The sequence below is a fragment of the Meleagris gallopavo genome, chromosome 10 (assembly GCF_905368555.1).
Source record: "Meleagris gallopavo chromosome 10, MGAL_WU_HG_1.1, whole genome shotgun sequence".
NCBI lineage: Eukaryota > Metazoa > Chordata > Aves > Galliformes > Phasianidae > Meleagris > Meleagris gallopavo.
Window position 1 is genome coordinate 13,840,142 of NC_139413.1, and position 24,178 is coordinate 13,864,319.

The 24,178-nt window shown below is 39.9% G+C and overlaps 1 protein-coding gene across 2 annotated transcripts in view; it reads left to right on the plus strand.

The window, feature by feature from the left end:
* Window positions 1-16,140: 16,140 nt before the first annotated feature.
* Window positions 16,141-24,178, plus strand: part of TGFBR3 (transforming growth factor beta receptor 3) — a 114,727-nt gene continuing 106,689 nt past the window's right edge. The window contains exon 1 of one of the 2 annotated variants that reach the window (XM_085231330.1): window positions 16,141-16,273. The gene's annotated coding sequence lies outside the window, so the exon portion shown is untranslated. Of the gene's footprint in view, window positions 16,274-20,309; window positions 20,569-24,178 lie in introns of those variants that run through there. The other variant, XM_085231328.1, reaches the window with a different exon arrangement.

Genomic DNA, 24,178 nt, shown 5'->3' on the forward strand with positions numbered 1-24,178 from the left:
TTATTTCAGCATGAGTTGAATTTTAAACCCACTTCAGTTGTGTCTTTATGCAAACTGGGCTGACACTATGTTGCAGCTGGCTAGGAGGATGTGCGTGTTATTAATTACTGTGCCTCAGCTGAGACCTAAGATCTTTTTAAACTGCTCTAACACGATTGCAGGCTATTATGTGTTTATACCCCCTTGTGATCTAAGCTAATCCAAAGCAAATCTGTTTAAAATGACTTTCAACAGTCTTCGACATTAATAAAATTCTAAGTTATGCCTGAAATACAAAACTTGAAGAGTTACGCCCCCAGCCATATGCTTGGCCTGATCTGACTATACTTGGAGCAAAACTGCATAAAATACATACTTTTTGGATCTCTTATTCTTTTCAAACCCAGAGCGTTTCACCAAGTACCACTTGGAGATCCTTCCTGAAATGGCTTGCTGTGCATTTCCCTATTCCTGCACTGTTGCAACATTCTACCAGTAGGTGTCAGCTCAGAACTGGAGAAAGGTTTTTCCATTTGTTTCAAGATAATTGAAATCAGTGGTTCACTGGCTTGAGCCTTGGCTTTTTGTATCACATTGTTGGTTTGACGTGCAAACAGGGACGTGATGTCCCTACTCATAAATTCAATATATGATGAGGTGACATTTGAATACTTTGTGATATTTATAACAAGGGAGAGAATTCAGATAATGTGAGATGGAGAAAAAAGAAAACCAGTTTTTCTACATGACAATAAACTTCAAGGAGAGATTTCAAAATGGTGTTCAAGTGCCAAGTCATCACAGATGCAGTTAGTAAGCCAGGGCACAGAAGCCACTGTGGTGCAGAAGAGCAGAAACAATTTGTAGCAGCCTCTCTGAAACAGAATTACTGTAGCATAAGGAGTAGTTTCTGCACAAGTAAACTAGTCACCTATGTGAGAGAATGTGAAAGGAGGAAATGCTTGTTGTGTACAGCTCTATTGTTTGTTTTTTTTTTTTTTTTTTATCCTTAGAATTATAAAGCTATTTACAGCTTATATATGTTTCATGGTCTGAGAGGGAAAAATTTGGCCATCTGTCTTTGGAGTAGTATGGCACATGCAACTATAAGTTGGTACAGGGAGTGTATTTCTCTGCAACAATGTGCAGACAGGTGGCATAGTGCTGTCTCTGTTTGCTTTAGAGCGATGAGGAAACTCATGTAGCACTATGTTTTTAGGAGATCAAGTGCCTATTTGCTGAAAAATGGACACTTTTAAAGAATTCCATTTGAATACCAGCATAATCAGGATCACCAGTTAGACTGGGGCTTGACAAATCACTGCGCCTGTAGGCAGGAATATTTTCATACAGCATATTGCAAGGAGTCACTTTTTTAAGAGCAGAGACGAGCAACCAAATGCCTTCGTTACTGGGGTGGGTATGAGAAGTAAGAGATGCCTGGTGTTACTAGAGTATGCAGGGTGAGAATTTCTGAGAGAGGCTGTCATGGTTTTAGCAACTTTAATCAATTTTTAATTAGATTTTCCTATTTGGACATCAGTTAATTTGTCACAGCCTTTATGGGATTATAGATTTAAGTGAGATTTTTGTATGTTAAGTGACTATATGTCTTACAGGCTTAATATGGTTTTAGGTTTTGTGTGATTGCAATATTTAACAGGTTTAATAAACCTTAGTGATCTGTTCATTGGCTCTTTGTATGTGTGGAACTCTTGTAGCAACGTATTTTAAAAACAAACCAAATTGTTAACCAACCAATAAAGGCCAAACTCCTTTAAAGTCACTAGCTGCGTGTTCGTATACTTACACAGTAAATTAAAACAATCTGTATGTTCATGTGCTCAAAATATCTAACATTATTATAATGCTTGGATGAAAGGGCTTGGATCCAAGTGTCCGGATCCTGGTGCTGATGCTGAAGCTGGGGAAGAAGCTGCCTCTCAAACTGCAAATGCAAGCACTTGGCACTGGACTGCACAGTGATCTCATGAGCATGAACTCCTTTTTCCAGGCCTCCATTCTGCAAGGACTCTGCCCTGCATTTTCAGCTTGTGCCATGCCACATTCTGCATCCACTTCGGTACAAAACTTGTGCAAGGCCTGCTTCTCCTTCCTCCTCTCTCTGTGCATTCCAACAGCAGCTCTTGCTAGCAGTGTCTATAGGCACGTTATGTTAACAGCAGTTTAAGAGAGTTAAAATTTAGCCCAGGAGAGCCTGCTAGCAGTGCTGGTTCATAGAATCATGGAATCTAACTGGTTCTAACTATGCTTCTGTTAGAGGAAGTCTGGACAATGTAACCTTTTCTAAAATACCATAATGGAAAAAAGAATGAATAGTTGAGGCCTTAGGGAATATTCCACATCCCTCTGCCAAGGAGCCTGTGAAGTGAGCAGTGCATCTGCAAATGGAGAGTCTTCATAAGTGACTGGTACACTTTTTCTGAGTTGGCACTGTCCAGAAATCTCAGGCTGTTAACATTCTTCCTTTCATAGAGTACTTATTAGAGGAGAAATGATAACACAGTGCTTCTCTGGGATCAGATGCTTGCTGGTAGAACAATTGCTTGTTCTCCTTCACTGTCATAGCTCAGCTCTGCAAATAAATGAGGATGGATAAGCAGTGTAGACATACAGCTGTATTCAGCCCTGCAATCTGTGCTGTTAAGAGAACTCCTCAGCCGATCGGAAATGTTTATTGCTATAACAGTGCGGTGAAATGTGACTCTAGCATTGGGTGAGGTGCTGTGGTAACTAAAATTGTTCATAGTGAGCAGATAAGGTACCTCGTGCTTTCAGCAGGAGCCCTGTCACTGCCTCTCATGTGTCCAAATTTCCATGGTCCTCAACAGTGTCTGGAGCTGAGGCAGCGGCAGCTCTGAAGGTGGTGATGGGGATCAGAGTACTTGGGTTGGGACTGCAGCCTGCTGTTAGTTCTGATCCAGCTTTAAGAGAGAGAATTCCTGTGGCAAGGAAGGGCAAGGAGTGTGTGGAGAGGTGTATTTCTAATGGTAAGAGGGGAAGATGTGGCTAGACCCTGGACTTTGGCATTCTTGGATGTTATGAGCAGAGAGAAGGGAGGAGGGCTTTGATACAACTGATGCTAAAGTAAATGTTTGCTCAGTAACGTGATAGAACACTTAGAGAAATGTGGGCAGACTACTCCAGAGAGCGTGTGCAGTGGCTTTTGTATCATTCTCCAAATCCTGCATGATCCTCCAGCATGGAAGTACACTGTGCATGTCTTATTTTCTTCATGGGTGGTCAAGATATGTTAATGTAATCTTTTAAAACAAAAAATAAAATGTTGGGGCTTTGTGAGGGAGAAAAAAGCTGAAGGCCAATTGTAGATCAGGAAACTGGCTTTTTTTTTTTTTTTTTTTTTTTTTTTAGATGGATTTCTGCCTGGAGTCTGTGTTTGGCTTAAAGAAGGGTAGTACAGTTTATGCAAGTCTGGGACCACGAAGTATATTTATCTAGCTTTTGTTTATTATTACCTATTTTTCTGAATTTCTAAATCTCTGTTTCAATATATTTAGAATTAATAATTCACTTTTACAAGACATTGCATTTTGTATTATGCCTTTGGACGCACTGCATGTACAGCAGTCACAGAAAAGGCACTGCATGTGCATTACTGCTGTACCTTTATATTTGTCTACATGCCAGGATTAATCCAAGATGTGGTAATGTTTTGCCTTAGAGCAATTGTACCAATGAACCTTAACCCTGATCTTAAGAGACTTATTCTCTGTTCCTCTGACAGTTTGTTTATTCTTTACTTCAGGGCCTCTTTTGAGCTAAAACAGCCATTAAGAACAAATTGTTCTGGACAGATTTTCTGCCTCTGAGTAACAAAAACTGTAACTTATTTCCATTTCTTCCTATACCTTTCTCAGGTGATTCCTGCAGACATAAATCCACTTTAGAATCTATTTAGCATAGGAATATTCTAAACGTGCAGAAATAATGCAACTGATTAACTTTTCAATGTGACTTTTCAATGTTTTCTAATTGTAAAAATTGCTGCATGCAGGGGGACAAATTCTGCTGTACTCTGTGGAGGTATAATTCTGAATGCAGTGTGCACAGTCTCATTATTGGAGGAAAAGCATACATCCTTGGTTACTTTGGATATTTTCAGTTATTTGCAGAGATTCTTGTCCTGTGTGACTGATGGATGGCAGTCATCTTGTTCAGTGATGTAATGTGTTGACAGTTTAGTCCTAAGATACATCTAAAACTCCATAATTCAGTGGGAATTCTGAGAACTTACTTTCTTCAAGTGTTTGATTCATCCAGTTAATCAACTATTTAAAAATTATTGAAAAGAATAATCTCAGGCAGTGCCTGAGTATATGTCCCCATATTGAGCATAATATTATTTTACTCATTTTTTTTACCTTCATTATACATAATGGATATAAAAAGGGTAAAAGAAGAGAAAGGAAAAAGGATTATCTGCCTGTAGTACATTAGAGATATCAAGAGAAAAATAAAGCCCCCTTCAACTGCTCTTATTAGGATCTGGATCAAACCTAGGATTTCTTGCATTGTTCATGAGGCTCTTCTCTTTATCAATCAAGAAATAAAACTGAATAATTATTAACTATATATACTCACTAAAAATGGAATAACTTCTGCATAGATGCAACATGGTGAAACTTGCATAATTAAACCTTTTTTTAATTAACCAAATACCTTACATTATTTTGGGTTCCTTTGTACTATTTTTTCCTGTAGAAATAACGACATGGTGACAGAGATCTGTTTAGAAATGTAGAACTATCCTAGAATTTTATTTAAAATGATAACAGGCTAATCAGGGATGAATGCACCAATCTTTATCAGACTATAATCCCAGGCTGTCAATAGGTTCATGGTAGCATAATAATCATTTTCTGCTCTTTTTACAATATTTTTTTAAATTTTATTTGCAACACAACTTAAAAAATTCTGGAAAGGAGATAAAGTTATATAAATATATATTGTGTTTTCAGGGATTTTTTCTTTCTATGTTTCTGGTATGGAACAGTGAGAGAAGTTATTTCAATTGTATGGCAAGTAGCCTTTTTTCTTTTTCTTTGCATATTTCTAAGATAATTGAGATATAGAATTGTTCAGAATGAAGAAAAATATTGTACTGATTAATGTATGTATAATGTTTGTGTAATTACTGATCTTAAGTATTTGTATTGTAAACTGTAATTTAGGTCTCAATCTTGTCCTCTCTAATACTACTTATCGTAAATTATGATCTAGGAAAAAAATGAACAAGTGAAAATACGATTTTGTTTTTCAAATTGCATCTCATTAATTTTAAAGCATAGTTGTAAACTGTATTGAAATACAGCAGTAGTATTTCTGAACAAATTGTATGCATTTGAAAAAATGGAAGAGTCTAAGTGGAGTCTTACAGGATATTGGAGATATTCTGTGAACGCTTGGTGCTACATCCATTAATTCTAAATTTTGATAAGTGTTAGGTGTTGATGGATGCAGTGAACAGAACTGAGATGGGCTTCATTACAGTTGTTGCAGCGATTTCTAAGGATTAGAGTTATGACAGCCTATAGAAGCTGGAACCAAAGGAATTTTGCAGAATAAGCACCTGCTCATCAGCCATGCAACCGAGAAGAATGAAGGACTGAAAGAAGTCTCAGATTGTCTTCCGAGCAAAATCTGCTTCTGTTCAGGTAATGTTGTCCTGTAGCAATGGTCTGAGGACTGAAGCAGATTTTACAGCCTGAAGAAATCTTGTTTTGTCTGTGTGACTTTATAGAGAATATGTAAATTTCACAGGTGGTGCTCATCTAGCTGTAGTTTTCAGCAAAAATTATGTAGGAGCATAAATAATTCTAATATTTCATGAAATATGAATAAAAGTCTATTCAATACTTTATTTTTTGAGGCTCATGGGAAACTTAAATTGAATGGTGTTACTGAATCCCTTTTGAAGAGAGATCCTTTTAAATTTTTAATGTGCCATGTCCCTTTCCATCAGTTTAAAATAGTTTTCAGTTCTCTCAGTGTTCCTTTATGATTAAAAATTGTGTCAAATGCCAGTCCTCTCATGTGTACAGTTTCAACAAGGGCTATTGGACTTGTCCTAAAATTATTAACCCCAATGCTGGAAACATTTCACTTCTCTGCATTGCTTCTTCTTGTGATTACAGAGGAATACAATCCTCTGCAACTATTTGGCAAATGTTTTGCCCTGAAGTAGAATTATAGAGATATTGCTGCTTGTCTGTTTGACATCTAAAACATAGAAAGCCCAGAGCTGCCTCTTGCCAGACATCCTCAATTCCCTGTGCGTACACTCATGCAAGTGGCTTTCCTTGCACCACATCTTTGTGTACTGTGAAAATAACTGGAGTGGAAAAGACAGACTATCTGTCACATTGGTCAGCAAGAGTCCTGCTGCTGTAACATCAATGAAAGCAGGCTACAGAAAGAGAAATTTGGTTAAAAAAAAAAAGTGGTAAAAACTTAGGAAATCTTTCAGATTGAGAGAGGTGAAAAACTCTGATTAAGATAATGATATACCGTAGACAAATAGAGCTGAGCTGTGATGTATCTTTTGTTTAAAAAAAATAATAGTAAATGTAGGTGAGTCAGTGGGAAGAGCTATTTGATTTTTCTTGCAGAACATGACGAAGATATCCATGAAATGTTTTGTGTTCAAAATCAAAAGGAAGCTTTTTTTTTTTTTTTTTTTTTTTGATGCAATGCATATTTTCCTTGAGGAAATAGTTATTTCAGGATACTGTTTTATATCTAGAGCGTAGTGGGGATCCAGAAAAGGAGTTGACAATGAAAAAAAGAAACAAGAAAACAAGCTTAGTCAGATTTGACATACTGCTAAGAATTAAGTGTTTTAGAAAAGACAGAAATTCATATGATTTTGACTCTTGGAGACTAGAAGAATCTTTAACTGAAACTGATGTGACCTAACTACGGCTTGCAAAGGTCCTTGAATTTCTTATGCAACAGCTATGGCCAAGGACAAAGCTCCACACCAGCTGAACCATGGCTCTGATCCAGTTGCTTTTACACTCCTGTGGTAATAACTTCCCCATCATATTGAGCACAGTCTTCGTGGTGCCTTGATACCACTATATGAATCTGTAGATGGAGGTTTCCTATGTTGTACCAGGTAATAAAAGTTGAATTCAGCTGTCTATATTACACTAGCTCATAAAAGCATCAAGTGCTAAAAAATCCTTCTGAAGCTGTGAAACTTATATGTAGCTTGGGTGCATCCAGGCTCTCCCACGTATCTCCCCATATACAACTCCCGTGTATCTGGTGAGGAACAGGAGCTTCTATTCTCACATGTGAGAAGGTCTGTGCTCATTCACGGTGGTGGAACACTGCTAGGGACACCTCAGTGTGGTTGTTTGAGTATGGAGAAAGGAAGCATCCATCCCATAAGTGTCTGTGAGACTTTAGGAGTGCCTTTTCTTATCTACTCCCTTACAGCAAACCTTGATGACAAATACAGTTGATGCTTATAGACACACTTTGGTGCCTCTTTGCAAGTTAAAATGCTGACTGGCATCCTGATGAAGATCTAATAAATACAATCAAGTTGTTTCCTGTTGATGACATGTGGTTACAAATATATTTTCTGAAGTAATGGCTGCCAGTTGTACCAGAGGAGGTTTAGGTTAGACATAAGGAAGAACTTTTTCTCTCAGCGAGTGTTCAGGCATTGGAATGGCTGCCCAGGGAGGTGGTGGAGTCGCTGTCCCTGGCAGTGTTCAAGAGGCATCTGGATGAGGAGCTATGAGATACGGTTTAGTGCTTGTGGTAGCAGTGGTAGTGGGAGGACGGTTGGACTAGATGATCTTGCAGGTCGTTTCTAACCTTGCGATTCCATGATTCTATGATTCTGTGATACTCTAGTGACACACCATGAGTAACTTATTTTAGTGTGTGAAAGAAATATGTGATCTCCAACGTGCTCTTGCTTTACATCAAACATACTGCTTGAGTTTTGTCTGGTAATTAAGAACTGGCATAAAGACCAAATGTTACCTTTATATTTAAAAAAATCCATTAAACAGCTGACATGAATAAGACTATCTGAAATTGAAGCTTTAAAAGCATTTTCTTTTAAATGGGATATTAGTATCCTAGTATTTGCTGCTGAAATATAATTAATTACATATTATACTATTTACTGTGAAAGTTGGATGCATTTAAACTCTCCAAGATGTATATGAGCTGCTCAACATTCTTTTTTTTTGGAAGTGATTTTACAAATTCTAAATGAAAACTCCCATCTTCTCTTATTACTACTGCATATTTGAACTTGAGTATCTCATAGTATTGGGTATGGTTTTATTTGCTTTATCATTGGCATTTCCAGTAGTACTGTGGTGGTGATTTGGATCCCAAATAATAGAGATAACTCATCTCTGAAGTATAATGGCAAGATTCTAAGATGATCTAAGTGCAACACTGTAAAACTGGAGACATTTTAAGCCCTTCATCCCTCCCTTCCCCCAGGGCTGAAGTTGGCTGAAGCACAATTAGTTTAGATGAGAAGTTTGTTTACAGCCATATACATGAGACTTTTGTTCTGCGTATGTTAGAAACAATAGCTTTGGACTATTAGGAAGATCTTAGAGTGTTACTCTGACATCTGCAAGTCATTATTAGAAGTTGCATTCCTGCTCTAGGGATCTCTCCAGCTTTCCCCTCCTTTCCTTCTCCAAGATGTCTTCTGGAAAAAAAAAAAAAAAAAAAAAAGATCACCAGAAAACAGACCCTATGTATTTCTGTATCTCCTATATAGTAGAGAGGATAATCCTCAGATGGTAGAAATCCTGTCTCTCACCCGTCTATCAAGAGAGGCTTAACTACATGACAACTGCTGCAAAAAGAAGAGGGGAAGTTAAAAAACAAAACCCACACCCTAACTTCTGGGAGAGAAAATTATCTGGTGAACATATGTCTAAATGCTGAACTTCACAGGCTCTTAAATCTGAAGTGGCCTGATTTGGCTACTCATGCATGTCAAGTAAAGTCCAACTTGTCCCAATAAATAGAGCTAAAAGGACAGGGGTCCTTTTAGCTGACCCTCAGGGATCAGCTATGTAACGCCATATGCTACAAAGCAGTGTGTACTTTTCACCTCTGCTGATTTTGCTCTGATTGTTATCTTTGTGTGAGGGTTGATCTTTGGCTAGTACTTGTTTGCTAGTACCAACAGGAGGTTTGAGGTCACATAGCCTGAAACAGTGAGGGGCTTCAACTTGTATCTCTCCAGGTAGATGAGCTTTAGGGCTTTTTTTTAGGGCTTTAGTCAACACAACTGAAGTCAAGACACACAAGCAACTTCATTAACTTGGAGTGGAACAACTTACTAACTTACTGGTGAACACATCAGTAGTCTATTGAACTGAGGCTTGATGAAGATGTGAGCTGTTGATAAAGTTCCCTGAAAATTTCACTGGCAAAGATGGGGAAGATGATACCCTTAATCAAAGCATCACAATAATCTGCAGAACAAACACAAGTTAATACTGAAAGTAGCAAAATTAAATCTAAATTGTAACAGTTTGTTTGACATGTACGATACAGAAAAAGGAGAGAAGAATATCATCATTAATGTATTGCAATGAAAATGTTTTGTGAAAGTACTCAGATTAGCTGACCTTTTTTTATAAGCTGTCTTGTCAGACCCATAAGTAAGATGGAAAATATTTTTTGCTAATTTTATTAAATTGAAGGGAAAATATCTAATTTCAATCTGATCAGTTTTAGAGCAAGCAGAAAATGTGTGATAAATGAATGTGAATGACCTGCCTGCAGGCAAATGCACAATTGACTGTATCTTTCTTTGTACTTGCCAACATTAAAACTCAAGTGACAACACATTTCTGCTTTACATAGCTGGTTAAAAAAAAATATATATATATATATATTTTAAAGTAGTTTTACAAATGTTTGGAAGAATGAGCATTCTTTGGAAGCATTTCAAATGTTAATAGTAGAGCTGTAGGAGAGCAGAAAGAGACAAATAGAACAAAAGCATTGCTCAGATTTACATAACTAAATCTAACAGTGGCTTGTGTATCACTTTCCTTTCTAGTCTGTGATAAATCGCATGTGCAATATCTGCATTTGTTGGCAGATGAAAGATGGAAGCACAGGGAGGTGTTTCTCATTAAATGGAACTGCCCTTAATTTTTTTTTCTTCTAATAACCAAAAAAGAAGGCATCAGTTTACTGTACTTGGCTGTATGTACTTATTTAAAATTTCCCTGAGTGTATTAACAGTGTAACACAGCACATTCAGCTGATATAATTTGTGGTGGGTATGGGAGGGAGTGAAGACCTCATACTTGGGTTTGGGAATATCTACCATGGGAAATCTCCTATGAAATAACTGTTACTTCATGCAGTGTGGTCCATTCCAGATGCTAACCATTTACCCTTCAGATATTTTTCATGAGCCTTGCAGATAAGATAGCTCACTGGGAATTGATTTAGCTGTGTTCAGAAAACTAAGCCCTCACCAGAGATGGGGAAATCACCCCGCCTTTCTTTAATTTGGTGGTAGAGCATTAACGAAGGGAACGTTAGTCTGGAGCTTTCCCCCACCCTTTAATACATCAGATTCATATTAGCAATATTTACTTTCTGAGAGGGTGACACAATTTCAGCTGTTTTCAATTTTTGCTTATGGTACCCTAGAGAAAAATGTATATACAAGTAACAATTTTTCATTTATATGTTTTATTGCAGTGGAGCTGATCACAATAGCATAGTAACAGTTGCTTTGCAGATTTGGTTTTGACAGCATTTGATTCTTTGCCACAGTGGAGGTAGTTGGTCGTGTTAAGAACTGGTAAGCTTGTAATTCTGAATAATTAACTGCTATTATTTTGTAAGTGGAAGCTAAGCAGAAAACATTTGTCTTTGTTTGAAAAAAACCCCCACACAAATATTTACCAAAAAAAAAAAAAAAAAAAGGCAAGAAGAAACACTGTGCTATTTTGCTTTAGGACTTGCTTTATATATGTACGTGCATACTATATTCAAAAACATGTGCAATGTGTAAAGACAATTTTACAACTTGTACAGCTGTTCACCACATGTGTGGATGCACAGGGGAAACAAATATGAGCTCAGAATGTTCCCCAGTTTATGCCCCTATGAGAAATGTATATGGTTACAGTAAGAAATGTACATATAGGCATAGTTACTAATATGCTAATAGTTACCAAAGACTGTGTTTTCAGTAGTATTTCAAAAACTAGAATGAGAATTCTACTAAACTGCAGAATATGTTGGATGGGACTTATTTTTTTTCTTTTTTTTTCTTTCTTTTTTTAGCCACAAAAGCAGAACATATACACAAAAACCAACAGAAGCTTTAATTTTACTACTTAGGCTGGGATTTACTTTTAAACATTAGCTGTCTTTCTTTGATTGCAAGAGTGCAGCTCAATCATATATTTTGTTTGTCTTTTGTTAACTTGACCGGACAGATGCTAAGCTGGCCTTTCTGTTGTAAGGATGGTTTAGCATATTGCCTGTAGCAGAAATGCTGAGTCATGGCCTGAAGTAGTGATTGAGTAATTGGTGGGAAGGCAGGGCCAGCCTAGGGGATCTCAGGTGCATGTAATGCCCTTGAGTGACCAGAAGGAATGGAGCCAGGATTCAGCCCTTCCCAGACTTCATTTAAGGGTTGGCAGTGGAGGTGAAGGTCTGTCACTGGATATCTCTGCATACCTGAGGTCTTCTGAGGGTAAGTATTCTGTGCCTATGGCTGTTGTATTTGAGCAGATCTTCTCTTGCTGTAGCCTAGGTTTTTGCTACTCTGTTGTCATTGTTGTGCCTTGCCTCACATTATAGTATTACAAACTGCTGTAGTGCTTTTTTCAGGTTAAAAAAAAAAAAAAAAAAAAAAAAGTATCACAGAAACAGCTATTTTTCTTTGTTTAAAAAAAAAAAAAAAGGAAGGAAAAGTATTCTCATAGTTAGGCTGAATAAATCTGTTTTATCATAAGTGGATGGAGTATTTCTCATGTAACTGTTAAGAAATTATCTTTGTAATCCCTTTTGCTGCCTTTTATATTTCTAACTTTGTAGCTTTGGGCACAAAGAATTCTTCTGCTTTCTCTACAGGGATCAGAATTCCATCCCATATGACGAAACGTGACTGCAGTTGGTGTCTTTACTATGGAAAAAGTAAAACCATTTTAGAAATGCGTTTAAGTAGAAGATGTTATCTCCTCTGGCATGCCTCCATCACATCACACACATGAGTGTGTTATGGTTCTAGGTGTACTGGAATCACCACTTATGCTTTGTTGAAGAGAAGAAAAAGGACGGGGAGAAGAGACTCTACCATCTCTTGAAGTTCACATTTGATGGAGTTCTCCCTAGCAGAAGGCCTACACAATGCCTAGATAACACGTGGAGTCAAAACACGAAGAGAGGGAGGCAGGGCAGTACATGAATGTTGCTTAACCCCTACGAAGCAGAGAGTAAAAATATTTTTGTGGATTTGAACTTGCTCTGTGTGTGTGTCTTGGAACAGTGTCAGATGACTCTTTTTCAGGCAGCAGTTGTTAGTGTTGTCAGTGCCCTGCAGTATCTTGTCTGTAAGCTTTTCTGATCTGTTTGGGTGACTATGGACCGGTTAGACTAAAACTGTGTCCTTTGAGCTGCAGGGGGTATGTCTACTTCAGCGCTTCATTTTGAATCAGGAGCAGGCTTTGGAAGCCAAATTCCTGGCCATTCACCCCTGTGGCATTTTGGTTTACATGACGCAAGTCTCATAAGACAAATAGAATTCCCTCTGGGTGAAATTAAACTGTGGCCTGGAAGTACACCTAATGTGCTCCAGTGGGTTTGCAGTCCACGCTGGAATTGGTTGGAAGTAATTCACCCTATTATCAGATGCTTGAGACATAGCTTCTGTTCTGTTGACCCCTTTCTCTTGTACTGCACTAATTGTTACTGGAGACAGGCATACAGTCTGATCATGGGTTTTTTTTCTAATGTGTTTATTCAAATCTGTTCTTATGTCTTTCTTCTGGAATTAATTACTGTTCATTAACAAAGTGATTGGTGAGAAACAGGATGAGGCAGATGGTGACCAGCCAGTGTGCTTTAGCGTGATGCCCTTCTCACCCTCAGTGACAGTATTGCGGCTCACTCATTAGGAGCAATTTTCAGTGTAGTCAACTGTTCTGTTTCCGTTGACTCTTGATATAAAAATATATCATAATCTAATGCCTGAAAGAACAAGCAAAAATGTGATAGTGTGACAAGGAGATCTGTGGCTTACAGATCTTCCTGTCTGTCTATATATGGACATCAGCATGTTTTCTAGAGGAGGTAAATTTTATCTGTCAATGCTTTAAAAAAGTACGTTGCATTTCAATTTTTCTTTTTTTGTCTTTGTGGGTTTTTTGTTCTCTTTTTGGAAAGAGCAAATTTAAAAAAAGTATGGAAAAGCACTCAATGTCTCTTAATAATCTTGGTCTCTTACACTTTGTGCCAGTTCAATATTTTAGATATGTTTTGTCTAGTTCAGGAAAGCACAGATATTTCAGTATGGGCTTAGAAGCCTCTTGCAGGTCCATATTGCAGTGGTAGATGTCTATCCTGTCACTGTGTGAATACATCAGAAAAAGATGTTGGTGCAGATGAAACTTCTGATTTTTCAGGATAAAACATATCCTTAAGATGACATTAAAAAGTGAAAAATCTAAATAGCAGTTTTATTGGCTATGTAAACTAGTGCTAAAAGTATAACTTGCCCTTGATTTCCTTATTCTTTTTTCTTCTTTTTGACTGTATCTTTCAACAGCACTGAGTATTTAATTTTATCTGTCTGATAAACTTCAGTTGAACCAATAGATACAATCTGGATTGCTTATAGTCAGCTTGTACAGAAGGTTCTCTGTCTTGAGATAAAGCAGGAACAATCCAGGCCCAGCTCTTAAGTGATGTCCATATGATAACCTTGGGAAGATTTCTGAGAGTATACTGGTTCTGAGATATTTAGTTTGTCCTTCAGCTCACTGTCACCTTGACAGTAGTTGACACTAGCAGTTATGTGGAACAAATCCTTCAGAAATACTTAAGGGTTGTCGACATTAAGTTGTGCAAGGGAGATGTAGGTGGATTACAGGAAGCAGGTATGAAAGTTACCAAAACTTGTGTTTGGCCCCTTGGTGGGGAATATTCATGGAACTACAGCTAGCTGGGGATACTTTGGACTACTTGTGAACAGATGTTTTGCAAGTCTTTGAGTTCAGATCTGTTCTATGACTGGTATTATTGGTTCATATATTTTCTGGTGTTTTCAGCTGCTTTCAACCTATCTATTGAAAGACTGTCTTTCTCCACAAGCCCCATTGTCACTACTACAGTCGAGATGTTTGAAGTGATACACGTTCCCCTAAAACTGCCCTGGATGGCTGATTTACCAAGTGGGTTCTCTTCTTTGGAACTCAGGCTTTCTCCCAGGTGCAGAACCTGCCCTACTATCTGACTTTGCAAGCATCTGAACGTTGAGATAAGACTATCCTTTCCTCCCGGAGCTTGGTAAAGGTAGGTTGTAAGGAGATGGGGTTGTTTTTTCTTCTGTTTTCTCAAGATCTTGATCTTTTGTGTATATGAGAAAGAAAAAGAAGATTGTATTTGGCTTTTTTATAATGTGTGAATGGGAACAAAGAGTGAATTTTGATAGCAGTTCACACACATCTGCTCTAAATAATTGATACTTTCTGAATCAATGCATGACATGAAAGTCTTTCAGCAGCAAATCATGTGTCAAATTTAAGTATAAACCCTTCAGGAATTGTGTTTGCACTTGTCTTATATCTTCACTCGGACTCCAATGAAGGACAATTAAGATGGATAGGTTACATTCCCTGGCACATTTGTTATTCTTCTTCCAAGGATGATAAGCTAACACATGGGAGAAAACAAACATATATCCAGCATAAGGCATTAATCAGTAGCAATCCAAGGCGAAGAGATTTGAATGTAATACACTACAGATCACATAGAGAGGGGAAAAAAAAGAGGCCCAATACTTGCAAAAAAGGCTTGAATATTCTTTTGTATTTTTTAATATGTCCTTTGAAATAGTGAAAGCAGTACAGTGTATGTGAAGGAAATGTTTTTACATTTTGTCTGGAAAAAGTTTATTTTCTTTAGGTGCAGTTCTAACTCTAACCATAGAGTGGCAGTGCAGAATTCCTTCCCTGAAGTTCAAGTAAATAAGTTGCAGCCTTTTTGCCAATTACTCAGATTGGCAAATCCAGAAATTTTGCCATAAGTTGATGTTGAAGCTCCTGTAGGCAATGTGTTTAACTAGGTGACTTTCCATTGTGGGGGAATGGTTTTGGATGCAGAGTATATACTTGTCTAATTTTTCCGCTTTAAAATGTTATTGCCTATTTTGGGCTCCAAATATCTTAAATTAACAACTTCATGATTTCCTCATTCTCAAGACCCTTTGCAAACAGAATGCTGACAAAATGATAGCTTTATTTAATAAAACACCTGCAACCTTTTAAAATTCACATGGAATATTTTCTCATTTCTTTAGGATTTATAGTTAGAATCTAAACATCTACTCAATTCTATTTCAGGACAGAACTACAGCTTAAACAGTCTTATTTTAGGCATTTTTGCTGTACTGGATGAAATTTAACTTACCAAAAATGTCAGATAACTTACATTGTTGTACATTCCTTTCTTTCACTTGCCTTTGCTTATTTAAGTTGTTAACTCTCTAGAAAACAGGTTTGTCTTGTTTGTTTTTCAATAAAACCTTTGACACCCTGTGTATATAACAAAGTAAAATATAATAAAGTAATTATGCCATTGTATACATGAGAAGATTTTAGCCTGTGGTATTTACATCTTGGCTGTGAAGAATTCCATCCATAATGTGGTGTTGAACCACAAGCATGTCTTATGCTTTTAAAGCTCAGAACTGAATATAGCAATCTGGGAACTCTGCAGACCACAGCTACAATTTTAGTCATGTGTAATTCTATAGTTTAGATATTTGCAGAGAGTGAATGTGCAGGCTTTAATCTGAAAGTTTGTGTGTATCTTATTTAGTATTTTTTATTTCTGTTAAATTCTAGGTGTTTTGTTCTCTAATCTAAAGAGAATTGTCCAAAATTGAAGAGGTTAAAATCACCTATTGACTTCTGCCTATTTGATTGCTTTTTGGATGAGGCTCTGAACAGACAATGTGCCATATGGGATCCAGCCAAAAAAAAGTAATTGAACAGTGCAGGTATGCTACTCTAACATTTTTCTTGTTTTTTTTTTTTTTTTTTTTTTCCCCCCCCCTCCCTTCTTTCATACAGTTTCTTTCTTCTTCTGGTCTATTGTGTTTGCACTTGTTATGCTGAGGGTCTGTAAACATCAGAAAAATGTTGGAAGGAGAATAAGAGGGGTATTGGAGTCAAAGGGGGTGCTGGGTGTGGGGGAGTCAGTGTGAGGTGAGCAGGTAGAAATAGGAGGCACAAAAGGGCTGGTTGGTCACAGTGTGTGTGTGTGTGTGTGTGTGTGTGTGTGTGTGTGTGTGTGTGTGTGTTTTAATCTGAAACCTTCAGGAATGTTATTTAAATTAGATTTGTAACTTCAATGTTGAGCTCAAAACCCATGGTACCTTCCAGGTTTTGGTAGTATATGACTTGCTTTTTTTTTTTTTTTTTGGAATTTGTCCAGATTTTCTGCAGCACTTGAAATTGATTCCCTGCCTTAATCCAAAGTAACTTTCAAGTATAGATAGGCCTAACAGTATAACACTAACATTTACTTAACTTTGGCAGAAGTTCTAGGTGTTCAAGGAATGCAGGATTGTTTTGTAAGGAATATTGGATTTTAACTTCATTAGTTAATATTAGTGAGTTATTTCCTAAGAAACTTCAGATGGCTTAATCTTGTTAATTGAACCTTCATGTGAAAAATTGTATAGATAAAGTCATGAAATTACCCATAAGGAAGAACTAGTTCTTACTAATGTCTGGGAATCATTTCTATGATCTTTAAATAATGTGACAGGAAAACATCTTCATACTAAGTTGCTTGTTTATTGAAATATCTACTTTCAGAACAGTCTCCAAATCAATCTGAGAATGTTTATTTCGTAGAGCTGTTAAGCTGTTATACCCTCTTTTGGTAGGTAAAGTGCTCTAAACAGTGCTATAAATAGGCAAGATGCTTACATCCTGAAGTATCTGCTTCAAGTACACTTCTGCTTGTGGCAGTGGATTCATAATAAGAATATGTTCATTAGCAGGAGGCACATTCAGTATTGTATGATATTGATCATCATATTCAATGATGTAGTCCTTAGCTCAGAGTTCAATCTCAAAGCTCCAGTCCAGTATCATTATGGAAGTCAGAGATTATTCTGAGTTCCTTGAATTGTGGGAATTAACCAGACAGTAAAGGTTTTCAGTATGGCAAGGTTTTAAGAAAAAGCTAACTCCAATTCTCTTGTTAAACTCCATGGATTAAAAAAAAACAAAAAAAACTCCAGTGCATTAAAAAGTGTTAGCTTATGTGAAATTTGATTTCATAAGAAGTTGAACAATGCAGTTTCAGTTAAATAAATAAGCATTGATCAATAAGCGTACAGTCTTCAGTAGTGCCTGCTTAAAACTGTGCTGAAAGTCAGTTGCTGAATGAGTGCTAAAAGTAATAAGCATCTTGCACAGCTGAGCTCCTTGCTAGGTAGTCAGTGTGTGCACTCAAGAGCCTGGCTGATGGCAAAAGGCTTCTGTAAATACAAAGTAATGTGGATGTCTGTGTTAGCAGTGAGATCTTCAGGCTTGAGTGACAAAGGCCAGCATGTACCTATGCCGTTTAGGAGTCTAAAGAGCCAAACAAAATAATATGGAGTTGGATCCACATTAATAAGGCCTGTCCCTAGAGAGGATCATTTACCCTAAAATGACATCCTGTATTAAGTACTGATGCTGCTTCTGGTTTGCGTGATGTGAACTCATCTGACTCTTCAGAGTGGGTTAGAGTTTCATGGCAGTAATGTGAGGTTTTAATTGATGGTGGCCTTTAATTTTTTTTGTGAGTAGCACATGAGTAATTGCTACCCATAGAAGTATATTCCTAATGAATTTTGAGTCTACATAGATAATATCATTTACTAGTAATGACTCAGAATTGATGCTGTCTCAAAAATTAAGAGACATTGAAACTGCTAAGTGTTAACTTGAGGTAGAGTCCTTAAGATAAGGATTGGCATTTACTTAGGCTGAATTCTGCGGCACTCTGTAAGCCTCTTGCAAAAGTGATCTGCCACAGCTTTCATGCACCTTGCTGAGGACAATCCATTGCATTGTTGGATTTGGCCAGTGGCTGCTAAGTGAAATAATCCTGCCCTGGAAAAGAACTGAATCACTAGAGCAGCGAATACTTAGTGTGGATTACATATGCAGTTCTGCACAGCTTAACACTACAGTTAAGATGAGAGGAATTAACTTATTTTTAATAGGAAACTTGGTGTCGTCTTTGTTCTTTCATGAAGTATTATTAAAAAATATATTGCCAGAGCCAATAAATCATAATGTTCCTCTGCCAGCCAAACCTTACACCTAACTGTACTTGTATGCAGTAACTTTTCATATCTTAAGTCACTGAACTTCATGTTCATCAACTAATTACAAAAGAGTTTGTAAACACAAGTCAATGTTGAGCATGGCTTGGAAAGTCTTTCCAGACATCAGTGAAGTGGTGCAAAGCCTCAACTTCATGGATGCTTAGTACCTAATGAAGGTGGCTCTAAGGGCAGGAATAAATCCTTAACTAATATCAGTGCAAATGGTAGTAACAATTTTTAGCTGCACACAAGAAGTTAGATTTTACCAAGATTTGTACACACTTTGTACACATTAACAGCTTTGGCCACTCATCTGAGTAAATGTTATCAAATTTAACTTGTGCAGGATTGAGATGTAAATGAATATTTAAAATAAATCATTGCTCTGCTCAAATCTCAATCCCATTTTTGATCAGCACACTGGGATTTCAGGTAGCGGAAGTAAAGTAGACATAATATGCACAGAAATACATGTGTTGCTTTTTGTGCTGCAAAATATTAATTTCTTCTTTAGTGAAGGGACTTCCCCCACCTCCATGTCTCTTGTGCAGATTTTGTATCTGACATATAGACTTGGAGTAATAGGGGATTATGTCATGCTCCAACATGCGCAACTTTTCAAACACTTAAAAATAAATCAAAAGTTGTGTAAGTGGGTTTAGGCTGCCAAAAAGCAGCCTGAACTTGTATTTTGCTTGTTTCTTCAGGTTTATAATGCTGCCTACTGAAATTCTTCAGGCAAACCAAATGCTTATTATAGCAACCTTTGGTTTACTTGCTTAAGGCCTCAGCTAGTGCCAACATTTTGAGGTTTTGTCTCCATGAGGTGCTCAGCAGCGCTGCCCAGTCTGGGTGCCCAGGGTCAAACTGCTCGCAGACCCCAGGCAGGCATGGTGGGGCTCTGCAAGGTTCTTCCAAAGGGGAAAACAGCACTAAGTATAGGAAGTAGGAGGTTACTCTGAGCTACATACTGGCATTTCGAGAGAGGATAAGTTGTTCGAACTCTTGCAGCATCTTAGTGAGGTCACACAGCATGGTAGTAACCATCCCCAGTGTTCTGACAGCAGACTGAACTAGTGAAATTTTGGTGTTCTGAAACTCCTCTTTTATTCGCTGTGTTTCTGCCCGTTCTCACCGTGAGCTCCGTACGGGAGCTGCTCATTCGGACAAGCGGGTCGGGGCTCGGAACTGTGACGGAGCTTTCTGGTGTTGCCCTACTCACGCTGGCTACGGCGCCGAGCAGCAGCGGCACCCGGCCCAGCCAGTTCTAAGGAGCCGTCGGGCTTCAGAAGCTGGCTCTCTGCACTCCTTGCATAAGGAGAACTTTATGGTAGAGCTCGGCGATCGCAGTGAGGTGCAAAGCCCTCACCCGTGCTCTCTTCACTCCAAAACTCAATGCAGTGTTGAAATGGGAGCTTTGGCAAATCGAGGAGCGGATTCAGTACTGAACGACCACTATTATATTCTGGCACAAAGGCTCCTCTTGCGCATGCAGACCTCCGCCTCCACGTCACACGGCTCCTTCCCCTGCCCCGGGTAGAGCCGCGGAGCGCAGGTGCAGCCGTACGGCGCTCAGGTGCGGCGCGGGTCCGGCCGGCTCCGCGCGGCGAATGGGCCCCGGGGGCGGGGACGCCGTCGGTGCCGTCACGGCGCGATCCCCGCCCCGCGCCCAATGACGGTGTGGCCCCGCCCGGCTCGGCCCGCCCCGCCGTGTGCGCGGCGCTGCCGCCATGGGGTTACTCGCGGGCTGGGGGCCGGCCGGGCGGCTGCGCGCCTCCTCCTTCTCCTTCTCCTCCTCCCGCGCGCCGCGGGCCGGGCAGTAGCGGCCGGCGCAGGGTCGACCTCGGCGAGGGTCCCGTTCGGCTCTTCCGTTCCGTTCCTGGCCGGCGCTGGGCTGCCCATGGCGTAGCCGCGCAATTGCGCGCCTGCCCCACGGGACGCGGCGTGGACGGAGCTCCTGCTAGGTAGGTGCGAGCGGCCCGGACCGGGGGTGGGCGGCGGTCCGCGTCTCGCTCACGGGGTCGGGAACCGGACCGCGGTTGGGGCAGCCGATCCGTGGGACTGTGGGGGGTGAGGCGTGAGGGCGAGGCTGGGCGGCAGCGACCGTCAGCCAGCAGCCGTCGGGTCCCGGCAGAGGCGGGAGGAGGTGAGCAGCCGCGGTCGGGTCTGGCGGTGCGCGTTACAGGTGTCACCTGAGCGGTGTGGGGCCGGTAGGGCGGCTCTGTGGGGTCGGTGCTGCCCCACGTACTGCTGAGCTCAGCGCCGTAGGAACGCAGTACGGAGCTGGCGCGGGCGTGGTGGTGACACCAGAGGCGTGAAGGCGGTGTGCGGGTTAGCGTGGTGCGGCTTCACCGTGCTCACGCTGGGGAGCTGCTGGCCTGTGGATCGCGTGTCCTGCCGCGGCCTCTGAGCACCTCTGTGTGCCCCGCTCCCATCAGGTGTGCCTAGGCCACTTCTTGGGCTCCCCCAGTTTCACGAACTCTTGCTAATCTCAAATAATTGCTACTGGCATCATTGAAGATGATGCATTTTGTCCTTTTACCAATTTCACCAATTCCAGGTGTAGCTGCCTTCAGGGCTGCGCCTTCCCCAAGTGCTGGAGGTGCAACCAGATGCCAAAGGGCTTCCCTCGGTTGTGTTACACTGTAGCTATTGTAACTTAGTTGCTGTCACAGAGTATTTTCTGCATGTCTGACCATCATGACAGATCGGTTTTAGTGGAAACTTAAAACTAGGTTCATGATGTTTTGCAATCAGTGTGAGGAGGAAGACTCGGATGAAGGAGCACTGTGATGTCGTTCTCCCACAGACTCTTACCTGACCTCCCTGTCTTTACACCAGGCCAAGCATTTCAGGGCCGCTGGGATGAGGTGTGCAGGCCAGTGCCGGCCCTGCAGGGAGGCTCCTGCAGCAGGGCAGCCCATGTCCCGGGGCAGCGCGGGGACCAGCTGGATGCGGTGCTGTGACCCCGGGCTGCTGCTGGAGCCTTGCACAGGATAGACCTTGAGGCTGCTGTAAATACAACAAATTCCAAAGCGTGGATCTATTTGTTTACTGCTTCTTGCCAGGAATACTTTATTTCCCGTGCAGTCCACACTTTTTCCACGGATCTCAGGGACAACATGAATTGGTATCTGGGTTTTAGTTAGCGCTGTGCAGGTGTCCTGCCAAACATATCCAACAGCAGCGTTAGTGACAGATGCATGTTTGTGCGAAGAGCCCTGGTCAGCCTATGGAAGCTGCTGGGGCTGCCAGCTCAGGGGTGCATCCTGCCAGGATTTGGCGCTGCGGTTGTGCGGGCAGCCGATGGCTGCAGAGTCAGGGAGGACCAGCTGCTGGGGGGCAGGCTGCTGGCTTCCTTCAGTGAAGAGCCCTTTACTCTGCAGCTTGCTTCCCCCATTTGTTTGCTGAGTCCAACCTTATTGAGCTTAAAGTGGCACTTCAAAATTTTTCCTCTCCTGCCCTCCTTTCACCCTCTGGGGAGATCTTGTTTGGTTCTTGTGCACATTTCAGCTTTGGGTGTGTGTGCAGAGCTTTGTCTAGGTGATGTGTGAGTAATACCTCCCAAAAGATGGGATTTCTTTCATGAAGTAAGTTCTGATTTTTATTTCTCCAGCACGCAGTACACCTCATGGTTCTGTAGCATCTTGGAGGCTACCTCTAGGAATAGTGCTCTGAAGTTAATTGCTAACCAGCAGGGGGAACACACAACACTGTCTCTGAAGTCAGTCTTCATACCACAGCTGCAGTTAGTTAAAACCTTGGGCCCATGCCTTTGATAGTATTTCTTTAAAAGATGAATATTGATTTACTTGGGAAAAAGTAAACGTTAGAATAAATGCATGATTTTTGTATGCATGCCTATTTGTTTGCTCTGGTAGACATCTCTCTCACTCTTCTGAGTGGAATTTTACTGTATTATTGAGAACTGAACTTTGTAAATTCTTTAAGTGGAACTTTTCTTTCAAGATGTTTGAAATGAGTTAAGTGAAAATGAGAAATGATATTGAGTAATCCCCCAAAGCTTCGGACAGTGAGGTAGCTAGGATGTTTTGACAGTGGAACTGAAGTTGAGTGGCCAAAAAATTGTATTCTTACAGGAAACTATTCACAGTATTTATGGTTTCCATAAGAGAAAGTATTGTAGATGATCTCTTAGGTTTTAGGAAGCCATGACTAGTTTGTTTTTGCAAAGGTCAACTGATGCTCCCAGTATGAATCAGTAATGATTTTTCTTTTTCTTTAGTAAAGATGGGAACTTGGAGCAAGTTGCTGTTCTTGGTGGAAGCCTAAGAGCAGCCCTTACCCCGCAATAAATGTGAGCTGCCTCGCTGCTTGCACTATGGGGTTAAACTGTCTTTGACTGATGGTAGGGTAACAGCATGCCTGGAAGCATCTGCCATGGAATAGCAGGTTTGCTCCAAGACCACAGTGACTGGCAACAATTGCATATTCTCATAGCTTTAAGTCTTAAAGCAAATGGAGACAAAATACAGACTCATTAGAATGAATGGTCCAAAGTCACCTTTATAGAAAGAAGTGAGTTCCTCTGGGGATGTGCTTACCTTGTTCTGGAATGACACTGACTGAACTCTGAGGCATTCGTGGTTGTTTTCCTCCCCAGTATTTTAGCCACCAGTTATATAGGTATTCCAGTGGCTTTGTTTTCTTCTCTAAGAGCAGTATCCTGTATTGCCAGATACTGAAGTTCTGTGTTAAGCTCCATTGGTAATCTGCATCTTTCATTATTTTTGCTTTGATTGTAATTAATAATCACAAAACTTTCTCCCCTGGTCAGTTCTATGAGATGCTGAAATATGTGAAGTCACTGTGAGATTTATGCTTTTGTGTTACTTAAAGATAGCACTAAAGCTCTGCCAAATTTAAATTACAGTGCTTTTGTCTGATATGTACAATAATATTCTGTTAACATTTAAGGAAGTTGTTACTAAGTCATAGGCGATTGATATCAGCAAATACTCTGTGGGATACAAATTGCAAATATCTTTGCAGTCACATTACTTTCAGTCTAGTTCCACAGAATATTTGTGTATTATAAATAAGAATTACTTCTAGAGCAGCAATATTTGTGGTGATGAACAGCGGTATGTGAGTTTCTAGCTATTTCATGAATAGAAGCGTGTTTTGCCATAAAAATGTACTAGCAGAGAAGTAATGCAATTGGAACTGCTCTGTCCATAACTGCAGATTCTCATTTTCATGAGCTGGCAGTCATCCAGTAGAGCAACTTTTCTTGTGCTAGGACAGCAACAATTAACTCTACGATAGCCAAAATGAAACAGATTTACACAGTTTGGGAAATCATTGAAAAAGGGACTTCAAAACTGCTTCTTAGTCAGTATATATCCCATGTCTTTCTATTTCCTTCCTGTCAAAGTAGATTTTTGAAAACGTATCCTTTGAGCTTAAATATCCAAGTGGTCAGCTTTATCGAGTTCAGCAGAGGTTGTTTGATATTTTGTTAGATTGTTGAATATGTACAGTTTGCAAGAAACTGTTTGGCAAAATATGCTAGTTTATGATGTATTATGGTGAAATAATGAACTTATTGAG